This window comes from Lagopus leucura, unplaced genomic scaffold, assembly GCF_019238085.1.
Source record: "Lagopus leucura isolate 7727_CA_CO unplaced genomic scaffold, USGS_WTPT01 Super-Scaffold_100009, whole genome shotgun sequence".
Classification (NCBI taxonomy): Eukaryota; Metazoa; Chordata; class Aves; order Galliformes; family Phasianidae; genus Lagopus; species Lagopus leucura.
The window spans coordinates 8,465,184-8,483,082 of NW_024962266.1; the positions used below are offsets into that span (position 1 = coordinate 8,465,184).

At 36.8% G+C, this 17,899-nt stretch overlaps 1 long non-coding RNA gene across 3 annotated transcripts in view; it reads right to left on the reverse strand.

The window, feature by feature from the left end:
- The window catches only part of LOC122181556, a 63,407-nt gene that overhangs the window by 25,934 nt on the left and 19,574 nt on the right, over positions 1-17,899 (reverse strand). For 2 of the 3 annotated variants that reach the window (XR_006179478.1, XR_006179476.1), the window contains exon 2: positions 6,929-7,042. This is a non-coding gene — a long non-coding RNA (uncharacterized LOC122181556). Of the gene's footprint in view, positions 1-1,324; positions 1,444-6,928; positions 7,043-17,899 lie in introns of those variants that run through there. The other variant, XR_006179477.1, reaches the window with a different exon arrangement.

A 17,899-nucleotide genomic window follows, 5' to 3' on the forward strand; every position in this document is an offset into this window, starting at 1 on the left:
TTAACTATAGTCAAGATTTCAGTGTGTATATAGAGGAGAATTAAAAACCACCTACGGAAGCATTTTTAGGTGTTTAGCTCTGTTGTTTCTCCTGCTGTTCCATGGGACTGTTCTTACAGGGCAGTAAAAGCTTAATAAAACTTGAATTCAGTATAAACAATGATCATAGGAAACCTAGCATAAATTCATCACCCGAGAACTGAATTTATAGCTTGCATTGCAGTTCATGCTCCGCTGGTACCTGAAGGGCCTAGTTTAAAGGTTGGAATTGCATGTTGATGATACCAGCCTTAGATTTACTCTTTACTTTGTCCTTAAAGATGAATGATAGGACTTACACTCCATCTGCGTTGTTTTTAAAAAATATCTAGTAAAGAAAGCTTCAGAATAGCTGGGCTAGTGACATTTCCATCTACCTCAATCAGAACTGTCCAGTGTAAACCAAACGCTAATGTTTTTAGCCCTGCTAGCTTAAATAAAAGCAGGAGGATGAAAAAGCTGCATACTTATTCTCTCCAAACTCAGCTTTTGAAATTCACAGTGTTATCAATTCTTTCCTATGTCCTCTCAGCTGTGAGTGATATTCCGGTGTACAGGAATCACCGTGAGTTGCAGGAAATGTGCTTTAGGCTTCAATCCCTTTGGGAATCAAGGGACCATTTTTCTGTTTCCAAACTATTTGTGGCCATTACTTCTAATCTTCATAACCTACCTACTCTGAAATTCGTGTGTGTGTGTGTGTGTGTGTGTGTGTGCATAGTTGTATAAATGAGATCTAGTGAAATAAGGCCTAGATCTCACATGATGACGTATTATTGCAACACACATTTGTAGTCACTGTCAACAGTATACAGCTCAGCCTGTAGGATAGAAAAAAAAGATGATTCTCAAATTCCTAGAAGCACTTTGTTAGAGAAGATAATGTGGGCTTAATAATGCACAGAAAAGGATTTTTTTTAATGCCTTTTGAGTATTTAGATTTGAATATTAGCTTTGCTCTGTGATCTAGTTGTACTACTAAATGTTTGAGAAAGCCTGGAGGCATTTCCTAAATGAGGCTACAACTGTATAGCTTTAGATTAGCCACTTTCTAGTTTCTTCATACTGCACTAATTATAATGGACTTTAGTTGGCTATGTGAGGAAGGGAAGGTATAGAGGTCTCGCTAAGTGGTTGCCTTTCTCTTTTTTCTCCAGCTGCATTTTACATGGCCCTTACACAGCTGCAGCAGTCTCTCCAGAACTTTAAAATATAAACTGCATTGAAATGAAGGGTGCTAGGAAAAGTCATTCAACAGCAAAGAAAGTGAGTTAGTGTACTCTACCTGATGTGAGACCCGTTCTGAGCAGAAAGAATACCAAGCATCGCATTGTTTTGTGTACTATTGCCATGATAGATCTGCCCAGCATGTATTTCATCCACACAGCAATCTTCTGATGCTTGTGATCTTCTGTAAAATAGTTTGTTCTCAACTATTACCATCACAAGAAAGTGTGTCCTAAGAACTATTATGCACAGAAATAAGAAACAAGAGTGCGTTTCACAAAGCAGTAGAACTGATGTGACCACTTAAAAATAACAAAAAGGGAGACAAAACACCAACTGTCTTAGGGGGGAAGCCTTTTGTTGGGGTTCACACATTAAATAATACTTGGCATGTCTTAAGCAGTATTTTTATAACACACTTGTTGGATCACAGTCTTCTCTCTTCTCTTTTTGATCTTAAAGTCCAACTGTGTTAATTGAACAAATTAATGTAATGCATTAAGCTTGTTATATGATTAAAGGTATTACTAGAACTTTGTAGAGAGAATGTTTGTTTTTTTTTCTCATTAAGCTAGAGGTTTTTCCCTCTTGTTTACAGGCATAAACAAGACTGCAACTAACTGGTTGAAAATTTAATCTGTTTTTCCTCCTGTGGGGATCACTTAAGATATCTTGAAGTAACCTTTTTTCAATGGACGTTTTTCTGGGAAAGCCTTTTGCATGAAGAAAAGAAAAAAGACCCCTTGCTGTCCCAGAATGGTTGATAGCCTGGTGTTTTTGGTGTGCCTCTGGAATGTCCGAGTCCTGTTAGTTTTGGAGAAAGGCCTGGAAACCTGGGTTTTCAATATTCTGTGAAAGTCTTAACTATCAGACTACTATCTATCTGCAAAAAAGAAAAACAACTGCTGCCTAAGACTTTTCCTCCTCTTTCATTTGCCATGAACTCCTTCCCCAAAGGCAAATAAAAATAATGTGGACATACCTCTCTTTATAACACACAGTAAAAGCTTGCTGAAAGTTCTCTCTCTCTCTCTTTCTCTCTCTGAAATGCAGTAAGACACAGATCCCTTTTTTATGCAGTCTAGTAAAGAAGAAGACTATAGCAAAGATGTAGCAATTATTCTTTGCAATTAAGTGTCACAACTGTACATGTATGGACAGAAAGACGCTAGTTGTGGCTGGAGCAATGGAAAATTCTTGTATTTAATCCACTGAGCTTTGCACAGAACCATTTGGCTGTCTGTGCAGCCATACGTGTACCTGATGTTTTGCTCTATTTCTGTGTGGTGAAAACTAGAATTAATCCTCTCATGTGAGTGCTGCTGAAAAACAAACAAAACAAAACAAAAAAAACCCAAAAACTGACTCAAACTGGAGGAGAGAATTCTGTTAATAACGCTAAAGTGGCTCTTTATGGAAGAAAAATCAATCTCTGAATCCCTCCCTTCAGTTCATACAAAAACTTGTAAAACCTTGGTTTTATTGTAGCTATTACAGCATCTCTTTTGATGTACAACTTCTAAATGCAGTCAGTAAAATCTTCCAAAAGATTTAGTATGCATACTAAGATATTGATTTTTTTAAAGATGTACTTTGACACACGTCTGATTATTTTTTTAAAGTTTACATCACTGAGGAAAGAAAGGTGACGGTTGGATCATGTTCCCCTGAGATGTACTTCATTTTTAGTAATGTTTTTTTTTCTCAGTATTACCAAAATATTTTTGGTGCATTTCTGAATGACTATATTGCAAAAAAGAAACAGATACAGCTTTCCATCCAGGCGGATTTCCATAGTATTTAAAGTTTGGGGCTTTTCTTCTCTTTTCTTCAGTTCCTTTATTTTTAAAAATAGGTTCTGTCTAATTTCCAGAAAAGATGTTTTCCATTTCTAATTGGAGGGAACGAGGAGGTAACACCAAAGAGTATTTGATCTCTTTGAAACATTTCAGTTTTTCTTTAAACACCTCACAGCGCTGAAGCTTTCTCTTGAAAGGCTGCTGTGGCATTCAGATGTTTGTTGGCTGGAGCTGCAAGTGTGATTAGGATACTGTTTAGAAAAATTTAGTGCCCCATCAGTACAATAGACAATAAAAGTAATGTTCAAGACCCTCTTGTATGTGGTTTGAGGCAAACTGCTTTTCTCTTAATGCTTTCAGCTTGCTGACTTGGAGGAACGGTTGTTTTCCCATTCTTTTCTAGTTGCCTATATGAAATTCTTCATTTCAGGTCCTTGATTTTAGTTTGGCTTATTTCTATAGTTCTTAGCTTTGATTGTTTAACATGTGCAGTGAACAGCTGCACTACTGAGTTCTGTGGACGTTGAGCCAGTATGAGCTTTATAACTGACTGCACGATCTTCAATCCTGAGAGCTTTGATGTAGGGGTAGAAATCATACTTAGTCACGTATGTTTTCAAATGACCTAGACCTAGAAGAGAAACAGTGTTATTTTCTGACACTCTCTGTACTGAGCTGTCTGGGATGGTTTTCTTCTGTGGCTCTGAAGCAGATCAGATAAAGTTCGGAGCCATCCAGTAATTGCACGTTCCAAGTTCCTTCTCATATCTACAGCAGTCCTGTTAATATTGCCTCTTTAAAGTTCTGTTAGTAAATATCACCAGATAAAAGGCTACATACTCTGGTTTTCTGCTCTGTAGAAGACCATTAAATAAACATAGTATTTCTTGCTGGCTAACTTGTGAGGTTAATTTCCCACTGAAGGTTTCGGTAGGCTGTTAATGGCTACAGGTCACTTGTTTCAAATTCCTGATTTTGGGGGAATTTTCTTCATTAGATGACCTTCTTTTGTGTATGAACTTGCCTTTAAGAAGAGCCAGCTCTGTATTTTCAGTATGAATTCAAAACACCTATTTGTCTGAAAATAATTTTAGTGTGCTCTGTTATTGAAATAGCAGTTGTGACACCACTGTATTGTATCTTCACTTGGCTATGTGAACTTTGTGTATTTAAAATTCATAACGGTGGGGTTTTTTTTGCGATAAATTTCAGAAATGCAAAGCTTAGATCAGTATCTGTGTCTATTTTACAATTAAGTTGGACAGCCCGGTTGCAGTGCCGTTGCTTGCAGGATATGATGCCTTTTCAGCATAGGTTTTAGTTGGGTTAATGTTTTCCTCGCTCTAGAAATGCAATGTTTTCTGTGAGGTGTCTTAGAGCTCTTCCTCATTTCTGCCACCTTTGACATCAGTTGCTGAATCATGAGTATATATGCAGGAGTTTTTGGTTTTTATGGCATTTGCTAAGTACACTGCCAAGTTTGTCAAATCAATAACGTAATCGGTGTTCTACACTACATCCTTCAGTGACTGGGGCTGAGAAGGAAATAACATCAGTGCTGCTGATCAGGAGTTGCAATGAAGTGCTGTCCGTGGGACAGAATAGCAACAGTAAAGCCAGTACTGCTCAGTCGTCTGCTTTGGTGCAGCACTTCATCTTTTTGTCCCGCCTTATGCAACTAAACCTTGGTGGCAGGCCCCTCCACTGCAGGAGCATTAGAAAAGAAAAGATTTAATCTTCGCTCTTCAGAGTAAACTTTTAGCTCTTTTCCGTGCTACAATAGAACGAAAAGCATCAACTAATGGTAAATGTCAACTAACCGCTAGACTTGAAAAACCAACAGCTGGTTTCTGCTTATGAAGCAGGGAAGCAGTGTGGGAGGAGAGGCAGAGCACCTCCTGCGATACCCACTCTCACAACAGGGAGGGAACAAAAACAAAACGGTACCGAATATGACGTTTAACCTTCAGAATTATTTTGCTGTTCCCTCATTCTTTCACTTGAATGGAAATGCTAAATGACACTCTTATTTGTTTTCATGTGAAGACATCAGGAAAAGGCCCCATGCCACCTTTAAAGGTTAAATTTGTTTCATTTCTGATAAGAAACGGGGCATCTAATTTGCTTGTATAAGTTGTCAGTGTGCCTCAAATCCAGTGCAATGCTTCAATTCAGCAAAATGAAGTACTTTGTTAGAGAAGTGTTGAAATGGCAGCACTTAAATGCATCAGCTGCAGATCAGAATCGATGAGTTTACTTTGAGTCCAAGCAGACATGGAGGAAATAGATCACAGGATATTCATTCATTAGGTAAAATCTGAGCTCTAAAATAGTATGCAGATTTATGCTAATGTGAATTGAGAGTAATTGCAATTCACAACAACGCTGACCTTAAAGCTAAGCAAAATGTTTATTCTAACAGGAGGTCTATAGCCCAACCAGCTATAAGGAAAGATTAAGTTCCCTGGGTTTTATGTTTTGTTTTGTTTTGTTTTTTTTGTTTTTTTTTTTTAATGTATCTATATATTTGCAAAAATTCACTAAGCCTCCATCACTTTTCAGAGCTGGAAAACAGTATAGATCCACATTGTTTATAGCACAATCAGGTTCAACTGATTTTTAAAAAGAATGAGGGTAACCGAACTAGAAACAGGAAGTAATTTTTCTGATTTTGGATTTCAGAACTTTCTATGTCTAGACACTGATTTTACTGAGCAGTTGAAGCTGCCCTCTAAGAGTGATAATTACTGTTAAGTACTAGACGAATTCTTTTCGTTTTTGATGAACAACTCATGCACAAATAAATGCACAGAACAACAGTATCTCTTGTTATTTCACCTGTTCTTCCTTTAGAAGTATACTTTCTTGTTTGCTGACAACTCCCACTATGATGGAGCACATGTCGAAAGACCGAGGAATTATTAACTCCCCAAGACGGGGGTGGGAAATTAGAGCTGTTGAGCAAGGTTGGAAGGATACCAACTGGAGGATATTTGTGAGTGACGAGGATAACAGGAAGGGAGGGAGAAAAAGAAGTGGTCAGCACTTTTGGCTTTTTAAAAGTGGGGTGCATATGACTTGCTGTTATGTTTTTGCAACGTCTTGTTTCCAGACTTTTGGCTTTGTCAGCCACATCTTTAATTTGCTCAGCCTATAACAGCTGCTTCTGCTGCTACCACAGAAAGAAAAATTATAGTTTCCAAGCCTTCATTTCTTCCCTCTTACCTATAATACTCAAGTTCCAGTCTGTCTGACCACTTTACTAGGCTTTTTTAATTAGCAGGTCTTTTCGGGGCACTTAAGTATGTTTTGCATATATAGAAACACTAAACAGCCTTGGAAACTCCTGATGAGATGAAAAACATCCTGCTGGGAACATAAAATAGCACGTAAAACCTGGAAAAATGATTTCTATAATTGAGATTTTCACATGGCCTACTAGAAGGCATCATTTTAAGTTTAAATACTTGAAATCATTTGATTAATGCAGACTCTGCACTATTTTGTTGGTTTCCTTTTGTAAAGGTGTGTCTTGAAATACATAAAATGCCCATGATGAAAACCAGTGTTCAGATACTTCTGTGAATTTTGTAGCTCAGATGTTATTACTGGATTTACTGACGTGAGATGGGTAGAGTTTCATAATAGTCTCTTCCTTGTACCTAAGACCACTGTGCCGCTTGGTCAATTGCTGAGTTGACAAACCATTATGAAGTGCTAGTACACATCATTCTGAAAGGTATAGTCTACCATAAAGTGTAACAGCTCTCACTGCTGCAAGTACCTTAATATAATTGAAGAAAAAAGCTTGTTCTAATCATTTGCTAATTGTACAGCATGACTAAATAATCTCTGGGATGTACCTTGGAGACCCGATAGTATGCCTCATTGACTTCTGGGGAACTGACACAGAAGGCGGTAGTTAAATTGCCCTCAGCTCACTCCGTTTGCTTGTCTGCAGATCACTGATGATTTGTCTAGAAAACAAAGAAAGGAAAGATTTAGAGTGATAGCTAAGAATAAGCTCAATAGATCAGCTGATAGTTGTTCACATTATCCAAGGAAAAATACCTAGCTCTGCTGTAGAAGTCTGGCAGTGCTATTATACTTATAATTTTGGTTTTTGAGATGAAGTATGTTGTGCTACAAGTTTTTGCTCCGAATGAAAAGAGATTATTCAGAATATTAAACTGAAAAATAATTCTGTGGATCTTATACTTTCAATAATTTTAATATTACAAATAAGTAGCTCTATGGTATTTTCCTTCATGCTGTTTTTGTGAGATTATTCAGAAAGACCAAAACAAACAGAAAACAATCTGCAGGCTGTTTTTCAGTGCTGTAGGTGTTTATAAGATCCTTCTCTGGAAACTCAAATAATAAACCTGCGTTCATAGCTCTTCTGCCATAATGGAGCTTATGTTTCATTTTCTATTTTAAATAAATACATCCTACTTAAATACTCAGAAATGCAGGTCTAGGCAATAGTCTGACCTTTTTCGGTGCTAAGCATCAAGCCTGATGAAACCTTCAAAAAACTTATTTTTCAATAGCTCTGAATTTTGTTACATTCTTGGCCTGCAATATAATCAGTTTTCCCCTGTCCTTCAAGTGCTGTGAATTGGATGATGGGATTCTCAAAGCCTTCCAGTTCTTGGCATTTGGCATGTTTTGAAAATGCAAAGCATAAATAACAAATATTCAAGGTTTTGCTACAGCCACTTGCTTATTAAATTGGACTCATGTAAATGAGTCTAGTATCAAGTATTGTGTATTAAATGTAAAAGGAAATATTTTCAAATATATACTTCTCAATGGTCTAAGGATCCCCTTTTTGAAGAGTTTATAGTCTGAAAAATACTGTAATTATACATCATATGCTGAAGACTTGTTTGTTGTATTAAAGCTTTGTGCAGTTTCATAGAAGATGTTCTGAGAATTTCAGATCCATCTTGAGTGTAGCTACATCATCTGTATTGAGTTCAGAAACATGCAAAGTTGAAAGGTGTTTGGAGATTTCAAAAATCTCACATTTGTGGAACATGAGAGTGGGGGTGGGAGGGGAAGAAACAACAAAAAACCAACCCACACCACCCCTCAGGGTGTGCTTTAATTACAGAATGCCCATTATGATAATACATTTTATGCTGGAGATCTACATTGTACAAAAGGCACTAAGCCACAGTCTCCCTTTTCAAACCCTATGTCACCTATTGCCTGGACACGTAGTCATTAAAATAAACTCAGCTGCAATGACAAGTATAAGACAAAGATGTAAGATTTCATTTCAACTTCCAGTAGCTTTTATAGTTGAAATTATTCTGGAATTTAATCTTATTCAAGTAATCTTTAAAAGCATTCAAATAGAAATAGCTGAGGAAGAAGACCAGCACATTAAAACGAGTGATAATATTTTGCAACTGCTGCAGTGTTTCTAGAATTTGATATAAACTTTTTTTCTTTCAAGATTCTTTTTTAATGTTATACTCAAAAATGTTTACTAGTAGTATTAGAGGAAGTATTTTTGTAACTTTCCAGTCATAAATCTTGTCTTGATTCTAGTTTCATTCTTTCTTCTGTGTCTTTCCCCTAGACAATAACTGCATCAATAATAAGAGGGAGATACAGGCTTTCACATCTCTGCAGTGCATCAACATTAGGATCCCTTTGTACTAGATACTATGCAAACACAAAACACAGTAACCGCCCCTACCCAAACACTTGCAGTAGCTGGTATTTGATATAGGCACACAGGAAAGGATCAAGGCAGCCTGCTGGGCACTGGTTTCAGTCTGCCAGCTCCTCAACTGATACCAGCCTGGATTTTGCTGGCTTTGCTGGAGGTTTGAGTGGTTTTAATAGATGTTAGGGGTCATGATAGCTGTTCCTAAGCCTCTTCTCTTGAGATGAAGAGGAAAGTACCTGTTTGAGCAGACAACCATGGAAGTAAATGCTGCTAGACATAAGTGTGGACTTCTTGTTAGGGAAAACTGGATAACAAGGATGAGAAGCAGAAAGGGGCCACATCTGGTGGAGAATGGAGACCTAAGAAATGGAGGGCTCAGATGCTGCCCTTGCTGTGGAATTTTGTCTGAGCAGATGAGAGAATTTTGTAGGAACATGGGATGAAGAGGAGATCAGTCATGGCTGGATGGTAAACTGCAAAGAAAGAACAAAAAGCATGCAGATATTGTCTAGCTAGGAAGACTTAAAAATAAATGTCTGGACTTCGCAAATGGAAAAATGGTGGGATCAGTCTAAGTGATGTGAAAGTTTCATTAAAAAAAAGTATAAATTTATGATTCAACATGTAATGTTCGAAGTTTTCTTGTTCACTATTCACCTCAGTTGGAAGAAGGAGAACAGGGCTGTTTTTCGGAATGATCTTTGTGTTTTCTTACTACTCCTGATTTACTTGAAACCATGTATAATTATCAGCATTCGTAACTTCATTTGATTTGATTAGTTAGTGTGAAGATTATCAGCACTTTCCTTCACAAAGCCTATCAGCAGAGCAGTCTTCAGGAGTGGACAGAAGGGAATAGCAAGGTCTGTGGGGCAGCACTTGTAATAAGTGACAACTGTGCCACACCTCTATGGCCTGGGTATTAAGCGATCAGAGGAAACACCACTGCCTAAGACTGGGCTGAAGGAAGGTAAGTGGGGATAAGCAGAGGGCAGAGAGCTGGACTTGCTGCCTGCAGTGCTTTCTGCTGTGCCTTAGATGCAGGAGCAGGACTGGCCTATGGCCCAGGGGCAGCACAGCTGCATAACATATCCGGTAGAGGGGTTGCAGCAGCTGTATTCTGGCTCAATTGCAAACCTGTCAATGAAAGGCATTAATCACGTTTTTAGACTTTGCATTATGTAATGGTTTGGTTTTTATTTATATGCATAAATGTTCCTGATGGAAGACCTTAGTTTAATTTGGGCACCTCTGATACTGTCTATGTAGAAGAAGCCTCACATAAAAGAAGGGCTGCTTTAAGCAGAGATCTGTAGGAATGCTACATGCTGATGAATGGTAATTATCAGATCTGTGTGCATTCTGTAAACCTTACTAGTAGTGAAGCCTCCATTTTACACCTCCACTTTGTAAATTACCAGTCTGTTGGGACTTCATATTATCTTTAATAGCAGCTGGTACTGGATTGGGACCACACTTGAAATAATTGATAGATTTAATCTTACATGCCTCTACTGTAAACATCCTTTTCATTTTTAAATTAATGAGAAAGTTGAGTAGTTCTTCTTGAAGTTTTCCCACCCTCAGTTGCACTCTTTCCCAACTTCCTGACTCGTTTCAGAGAGAAGTCACGTTCTTTCGTTTTCTCTCTGCTCAGCTTGTCTCTGTTCCCACTGCTGCTGATCTCTGCTCACAGAAGCAGTTCCAGCCCAGTGATGAGTGCCAGTCACGATAGCAGAACAAGCCAGAAGTAGTAAACTTATGATTAAAAGCTTGCAAACTTGGAAGTGCTTAGGTGCCAGGGTTTTAAACTCATTGCAACTTTATTAATGACACCCTGGGGGAAGAATCTTTTAATAGTAAACACATCCAAACAGATTTGAGTTAAAAAAGCTGAGTTTACTTTATTTTGGTTGCATGTGTACTACAACTTTATCAAGAGATGATTTAGAGGAACAGCAGCAACGTCTTAGCTTGGATCTCGTTAAACTGAAAGTCCTCCACAACTGAAAATGATTTTTCAGCTTTATGGAAGCTTCCTCTCTCCCTCCCCTCATGGCATTCTGCAGTTTAAAAAGAGCTGTGCTTTAAACAGCGTTTGAGCGTACTGAATAAAGAACTCTAATTTTTTTCTCTCTTTTTTTTTTTTTTTTTTTTCTTGGAACACACATTCCTGCACTGTTTTTGGAATGATGCATGTGCCAATGTGTGTCTGTTCGTATTCTTCTCTCTGGTAGTTCTATGTAAAAACCCCTTTACCCAAGAAAATGGAATCTTTGTGTCTTTGTCTCCTCGCTAGCTTTCAGGCATGTTTTGGCAGGAGCTTCAGCTGTCGAGGCACTGGAGAGGAGGGGCCTTGCAGTCATTTGTCAGCTTTTCTTGCATCTGTAATTTTTTGTCCACTCAGCAGTACTGGAGGGGCTTAGAAAAGGGAGACAGCTTGTAGTTGTTGAAAGTTAAACTCTTTAAATAATTGTCAGACCATAATGGTTTGAGGAAGGTGTGCACAGGGGGAGAAACTACGAAAGTTTCAGCTTAATACAGCTGTAGGTTTAAAGGTCTAGAAAATTTTCTTTCTGCCACGGTTATGTGCCTTCTCCCTGTGTGTGTGTATGGGCAGTGTTACTGTGCTTCCAGGCTTGTTCACTCTACTGATAAACTGGCTTTTTTTAGTGGTGAAGAAAATGATTTCATGGCTGTTCAAGACTGGGTTCCTTCCGACCAGTGGCTTTTTAAAAATATTTTTTCTCTGACTTTTGTCCTAATCCTCTACTGCAGTATTCCTTCATAGCCCATGTACTTTCATCATCATGTGTAACATAATCAAATGAGAAATTAGTTATTTTTTTATTATTATTATTGGAAGATAGGCTCCTTCATATCAAATGAAGCATTTTTCACCCTTGGCTTTTTACGGAATATAAATGTTGATCTCTCCTCATTTCAGTAGGCTATTTAAGCTAAGGACTCATACTGTGAGCTGTTAATTAATCAGTGTGACAGATGAAGCAAGTATCCGACTATGAAAGAAAACCTTACTTCAGTGACTAACAATGAGAATGTGAGCCCAAGTGATTTAAAGGATTTTTTTGTGTGAAAGTGCGATAAGGAGCCTTAAGCTGTTAGAGGCAACGTTGTTTTTTCGCTCAGCTTGTGTCTCTGCACGAACATTAAAGGGCTCATCAATATTTTGTCTTGAAAAGTCTAGACAGCAGTTAAAAGAGCCTCTCCTACAGCTTGAAGAGATCCCATTTCCCATAATTAATAACAGGAAGCGAGTAAATAAGGCTTTGCTGACAAATGAAACAGCAATGGCAACATGGATCCAGAAACATTAGCTCCTAGCTGAGAAATGCAGCTGAGGTCTGTTGATATTAGAGGGAAAGATCACTGTGGAAGCCCAAGAGCTTTGCTCAAGCCTAATTCAGTTATGTGATAGCAAATCAAAGGCGCAAAAAGCACAATATGCATTTTCATTATTGAGGGTGATTCCTGACCTTTGATTACGTTTGTACAATTGTCCAGAAATGCTTCCCTCTGTCATTATTTGCACTCTTTGAAGGAGGTTTTCGTGTTTATTTAAAAGCTACCAGAAGGCATTTCAGACATTTCCGGGAACAAACTGTATATATGTATTTTAGAAAGATAACAAAAGAAAGGAAACTTAAGGAAAAGTTGCTGGTGTTTTTGTTTTATTTTTATTTTTCCTCTTTTAAGGACTGTATTTTCCCTTCTGATACACCTTTTCAGAAAGTAGTTGGAAACCCTTTCCTCTTCCCACTCCCCTTCCAGTTCCTCTCAGTTATGTCACTGAGCTGTTAAGGTCATTTTGGCAGCTGCACATTGCTCTGCCTGCCATGCTTATGACTGGCTTTGGTTTTGAGGTTACTTAGTGGAGAAGAGAGGGGAATGTGTTTTCCTAGAGGAGCAGTGATAAGTAAATGGCAATATTCAGGGGCAGTAGAAATGTTTCTGCCATGTTTAGGCCAGCCCTTAAGTCTGAGTGTGTTGAATTAAGGGTTAATCGTTCCTCATGTCCACAATGTGATGCAATTGTGTAATACAGTCGGTATGGCATCTTAATGCTGACCTTGAAAAGGGAAGAAAAGGCAATTTATTTCACTGATTTTTTTTTTTTAGACACTCTAGTAAGTAAATTCCTACTTTAGCTATTTAATTTTCAGTTAACTACTAGAATTATTTTTTCTCTCTGTGGTAAGCCCAACAGCTCATATACTAAAAATGACAAGGTAGACCCAAATAACCCTGTTTGTAGTGCTAATGTTTTTCCTTTTCTGTACATTTTATAAGATTAACCAGCCGTTGCTGTACAGGAGCATGGCAATGAATACTAAACAGTCCTTCCATAAGGCATTTTGGAAGGAATTCAGTAAATTCAAAGAAGATATCCCAACGCTGTGTCCTGTAATTTTCTTTATTTTTTCCACTGACTGTAGTTAATACTACAGCAGACTATATCCAAAAAGTAGTTGAAATATTTACATGGCTGCTTCCTTGGCATTGTCAATTTAAAATATTTACTGCAGATACTCTGTTTAGTGACTGATTAAATGAGTTATCTGAGTGTGTATTCCAAATTTTAAGTGTAAATTTTTTCCATTTGACTTTGAAATTATACAATTCCATAGTTTGCAACTGGATTTCTGATATTTTCTAAATGCATTTCCGTCCTGTCAAATACCGAGTGCTGAGTTCTGTCATCCTGAATCATGCATGCCTATATCTAGCTAGACTTACAGCTTTTCTTGAGACAGCTCAGGGGATGTGGTACTACTTGACTCAAGTGCTTGGCTTCTTAGTGCAAATAAATGTCTCAAATGACTAATATAATAAGAAAAAAATCAAAAGGCAGTAGTTGAATTCATTTTCAGAGTATACTGGTGTACTTCAGGTACAGTTATAAACTACTATGTTAAGCTCATGGGGTTTATTTCATTCTGGTGGTATTTTTTGTTTTTGTTTGTTTGTTTGTTTGTTTTCTAGAGCTGTAATATTTAATACAGTTCCAGGTCCTATGGGAATTTTCTTTGTAGACAAGAGTTCTTTACAACAAGAAAAGTTAGATTACAAAGAAAAACTTTGAAGAAAATAGTGAAAATTTATACAATTTTTTGACCTTCAAAAATGAGATGTTTACATGCTGCACATAATTGACTTAAGTTTAAAACTTCTATAATTACAGAGAAAATAATATAAAACCTGTTTAGTAAATAACTTGAATGTCTTCAATTGTACATCACAAAGAGCATTTTTACATTGAGCATAATCCTTGTATTCAGCTTTTGATGTGACTTTTGCATGCCTAAGGAGGGAACTTTAGCGTGTAGGATGAAGGAGGGAGCTGCAATGTGTAGGATGATTCTTTTAGAATGAAAGGTGATGTAACACTGACTATTCAAATATTTGAATCTTAAGATGATATTACAGTTCAGCAACAGAGCACTGCTGCTTAGTGCACCACTGCTTAGTGCAGACTGATCAAGTGCCTATTTCACAGATATTAACAAATATACTCGACTGTTGGGTAGCATAAAACATGGTTCCATAGGCTTGCTTTAAGAGATGATAATATGAAAAAGTATAGTCGTAGCAAGACTGGATGTTGGTAGCAGAATTCTGTTAAACTCATAGATATGTGGTTTCCAAGTGAAACTCTCCTGAGAACTGGCAGTTTCCAGGCTGCTCTATAGACTTCCTGTTTATCTTATATGATGCTGGGAATACCATCAGATGCTATAGTACTTGTTTCCTAAAAGGGTGAAGGCAGTTCTTTTTCTTTTTTTAATACCATATTATCCAAAGCCCATTCTGTTAAAGTAGAAAGTTTTAAAATAGCTGTAAGTGTTCTGATTATACCACAGCTTTTAACAGCTTTTTTTTTTCTTTGAAGATTCTTCTAAGATTTTAAAATCTTCTAAGATTTTAAAGAACTTTGAGTATATTCTTTGTGTGTGTGATCTGATCTGATGTGTCCCTTCTCTGGTCTTTTAAAGTATTTTCATGTGTCTTATTTACTGAAGAGTAAGAGAATTTTATTTGACCTGTTGGTAGGGTATTTGATGGTAGGGTCTCTATTTAAAAAGCAAACAAATGAAAAAAGCATTAGAATAAAAGTAAAGGAAAATACATTCACACTCAACTTTGAATCTCAGTTTCTAATCACATCCCTGACAATTTTTCAGCACTTCTATGGTTTATTCTTAAGTACTTCCTATTAGGATGTGAACTGTTTCACAAAATGTTTTAATTCACAGAAACTGGGTAGCCCCACTTGTTTTAATCAGTAACGTAATTCTGGCATGCAATTTAAAGATGATATTCTCATTAATCCTCCTTTTAAATAAAATAATGTTTATGTAGATGAGAATGCTGTAGAATTACAATGAAAGTAGATGCATACAGATGACTTAAAGAATTTTATTTTTATCATCCCTATTGTTGGTCAGTTTTTGGCTCTTCAGAAGCTCTCCAGGCTTCTGAAACCTTTCCCTCTGCCTTACGTCCTAGAAGGGAACAATTAGGAAGGGCAGGAGATCTCGCTCTCTATCTTGGCAGATGTAGCATTGACTAAGAGGTCGAGAGAGGGAAGAAGAAAGGTAAATGAAACACACAAGAACAGTACTTCTCATTCAAGCATACTCCAAGTGCTGATTTGCTTAACATACAAATTAGACGCAAATTTTCTTCTGACTTGTGTTTCAACCATATGAGACTCAAAATGATCTGCATTGCTGTCAATCAGAGGAAGGAATGATAAAGCAAAGTGAGAAATTGCATTTTTCCTTAGGCATCAGTTGAGTAAGGGAACACATTCTCAATTTATTATTTCTTGATTTAACTATTTAAACCCTGACTCATCAAATCAATGTGTATGATGATATCTTTAAAAAACTACTTTTGGAAAAGCCAGGAGATGGGAATATGCAACAATGAAACTGGGCTTTTGTTAGACTAAATCTTCTCTTTTAAGAAGATAAAACTTAAGCTTTTACAACTACTTTTGCTCCTTTCCAGAAACGTTATTTCACATTGGTAAAATGAATACAATATGACTAGCTAGTAAGTGATTTTTTTTTTTAGGTTTAACATCAAGGCATCTAAAGAGACAGAATAAAGATCAGGAGCACTTTCCTTTACTACTGTTTATTTGTTTGGGTTTTTTTTCCTCTCACAGCAAGTTCTATTCTCTTCTGTAAATAGGCAGTTTTTTGGGTTTGTTTTTTTTTCAACTTTCCATCCTTCATTAGCTTCTATACTTGATGCAGGTGTAGTAGAAGTCTTCGTTTATGATACAGGAGGTGAGTTTTATTAAATAAGAAAACTTCAGACTTTACAGTTTTCTTTTTTCTAAGCTCTGTGTTTTCCTTGAGTGTGGTTAGTATAGGGCCTGGTAGAGGGAACCGATACAGCCAAACCCGTTTCATGAGTACATAAATCATACTATTCAAGAAGCAGGTTTTTTGTAAATAATTTCCTTCACAGTCGGTCAAACAGTATTTTGGTGAATGCCGTGGGTCCTGCTTCTGAGCAGTATTGCATCTAATGCTTTCATTTTACTAATTAATTTAGCATATGTAGACATCACCATGTTAATGAAACATGTCTTCAAGTTAGAACTTGAAATACTTTTTTCTGTGATTTTTGTCCACTCTGTTTTGCTTCCAGAATGGCAATCTGCATTTCACCAGCAACGCCATAGTTGGCCCTCAAAAAAAGCAAAAAAAACAAACAAACCCAAAACCAAAAAAACCCACAAAAATAAACAAACCAAAAATGTACTGCAGGCATACACTGATTCTTAGTTGGCTGAGTTTGGTCTCTGGCCCTATTACTCCTCCATGAGTTGCTCTGACAATGGTGACATAACAGCACGTGCCCTGGCAAACATTACCAGTGCTGCAGGTACTGTAGCCTACAGTAATGACACGTTGGTTCACTGCAGAGGTCTTAACAGTTAATTTTAATTTGATTAATTTAAAAAAAAAAAAACCTTTTAAATCTGTTTCTAGTGAAAGCACTGCATGTCACATGACTTACTGAGATATAACATTGCAGAAGAGTACTCTGGCCCTCAGCATCTGCATCCTTCTGGTCAAAACTTCTCTCCAGAATTACAAATATTTCTTAGCTAAGTGAAACTGGCCTTGTGTTTCTGTTGTTACTTTGATTTCAATGACACTTCATAGCATTTTCCTTAAATCTATATTATCTTTTTAGAGATTTTCTCTGTGAAATCATTATACTGGTCATTTTGCTTTAAATTATATAGAAACCTTTCAATAAAAATCCATGCCACATAAGGGAATCTATACCTATCGACAATCTACATTTCCAGGATGATTTGACATATATATATATAATATTATATTATATATATATACATTATATATATAATATTATATTTCACTCTAGAGATGTCTAATGTTGATTAGATATGCCACAAATTATATTTGTGTCTATAAGTAACTTCAGTCAACCTTCAACTATTATGTCCAAGCACACTGCCATATTGTTGACTTGCACTCTGCGGAAGAATATGTATTTGTTGAGTATTTATATAGTTCTCTTTTCAAACATGGTGAATTTTCTGATTTTAAGTTTTTTTGTCTTAGTGAAGAAATAGCTATATGTTTTGTTGGACAATATTTTTTCACATTCTAATAACCAGTATTCCTTAATCTTCTGGGGCATTTGCTAGTGTCGAAGATCAATGGAAGCAAGTCCAGTACATGACTGACAGTGAGGAATTTTTTTTATGGAAACTGTCTTAAATTTTAAAATAGATCAAAATGTCCACATGGGATCTGTACTTATTAGAAATAGTATCTTCATTCCACACCTCAAATAGATCAATCTTTACAGTAGCTAAAGATTATTAATGATTATTTCAAATGTGTACTTAGCGTTCTTACAAAAGATCTAAACTGGAAGGTGAAGGTAACAGTGATGTCTAGGCTATTCTGCTTAATTCAGGAGGAACTTGGGGTTTTTCTTGAAGAGAAGTCCACTGAGATAGCTGACATCCAAACAGCACAGTTCCATGACTTGGGAAAGAGCAGCCTGCTATAATTTCTGTAATTTTTGAAGATATTTTTCATCAACAGTAGCCTCTCTTGAGTCTTCTCAT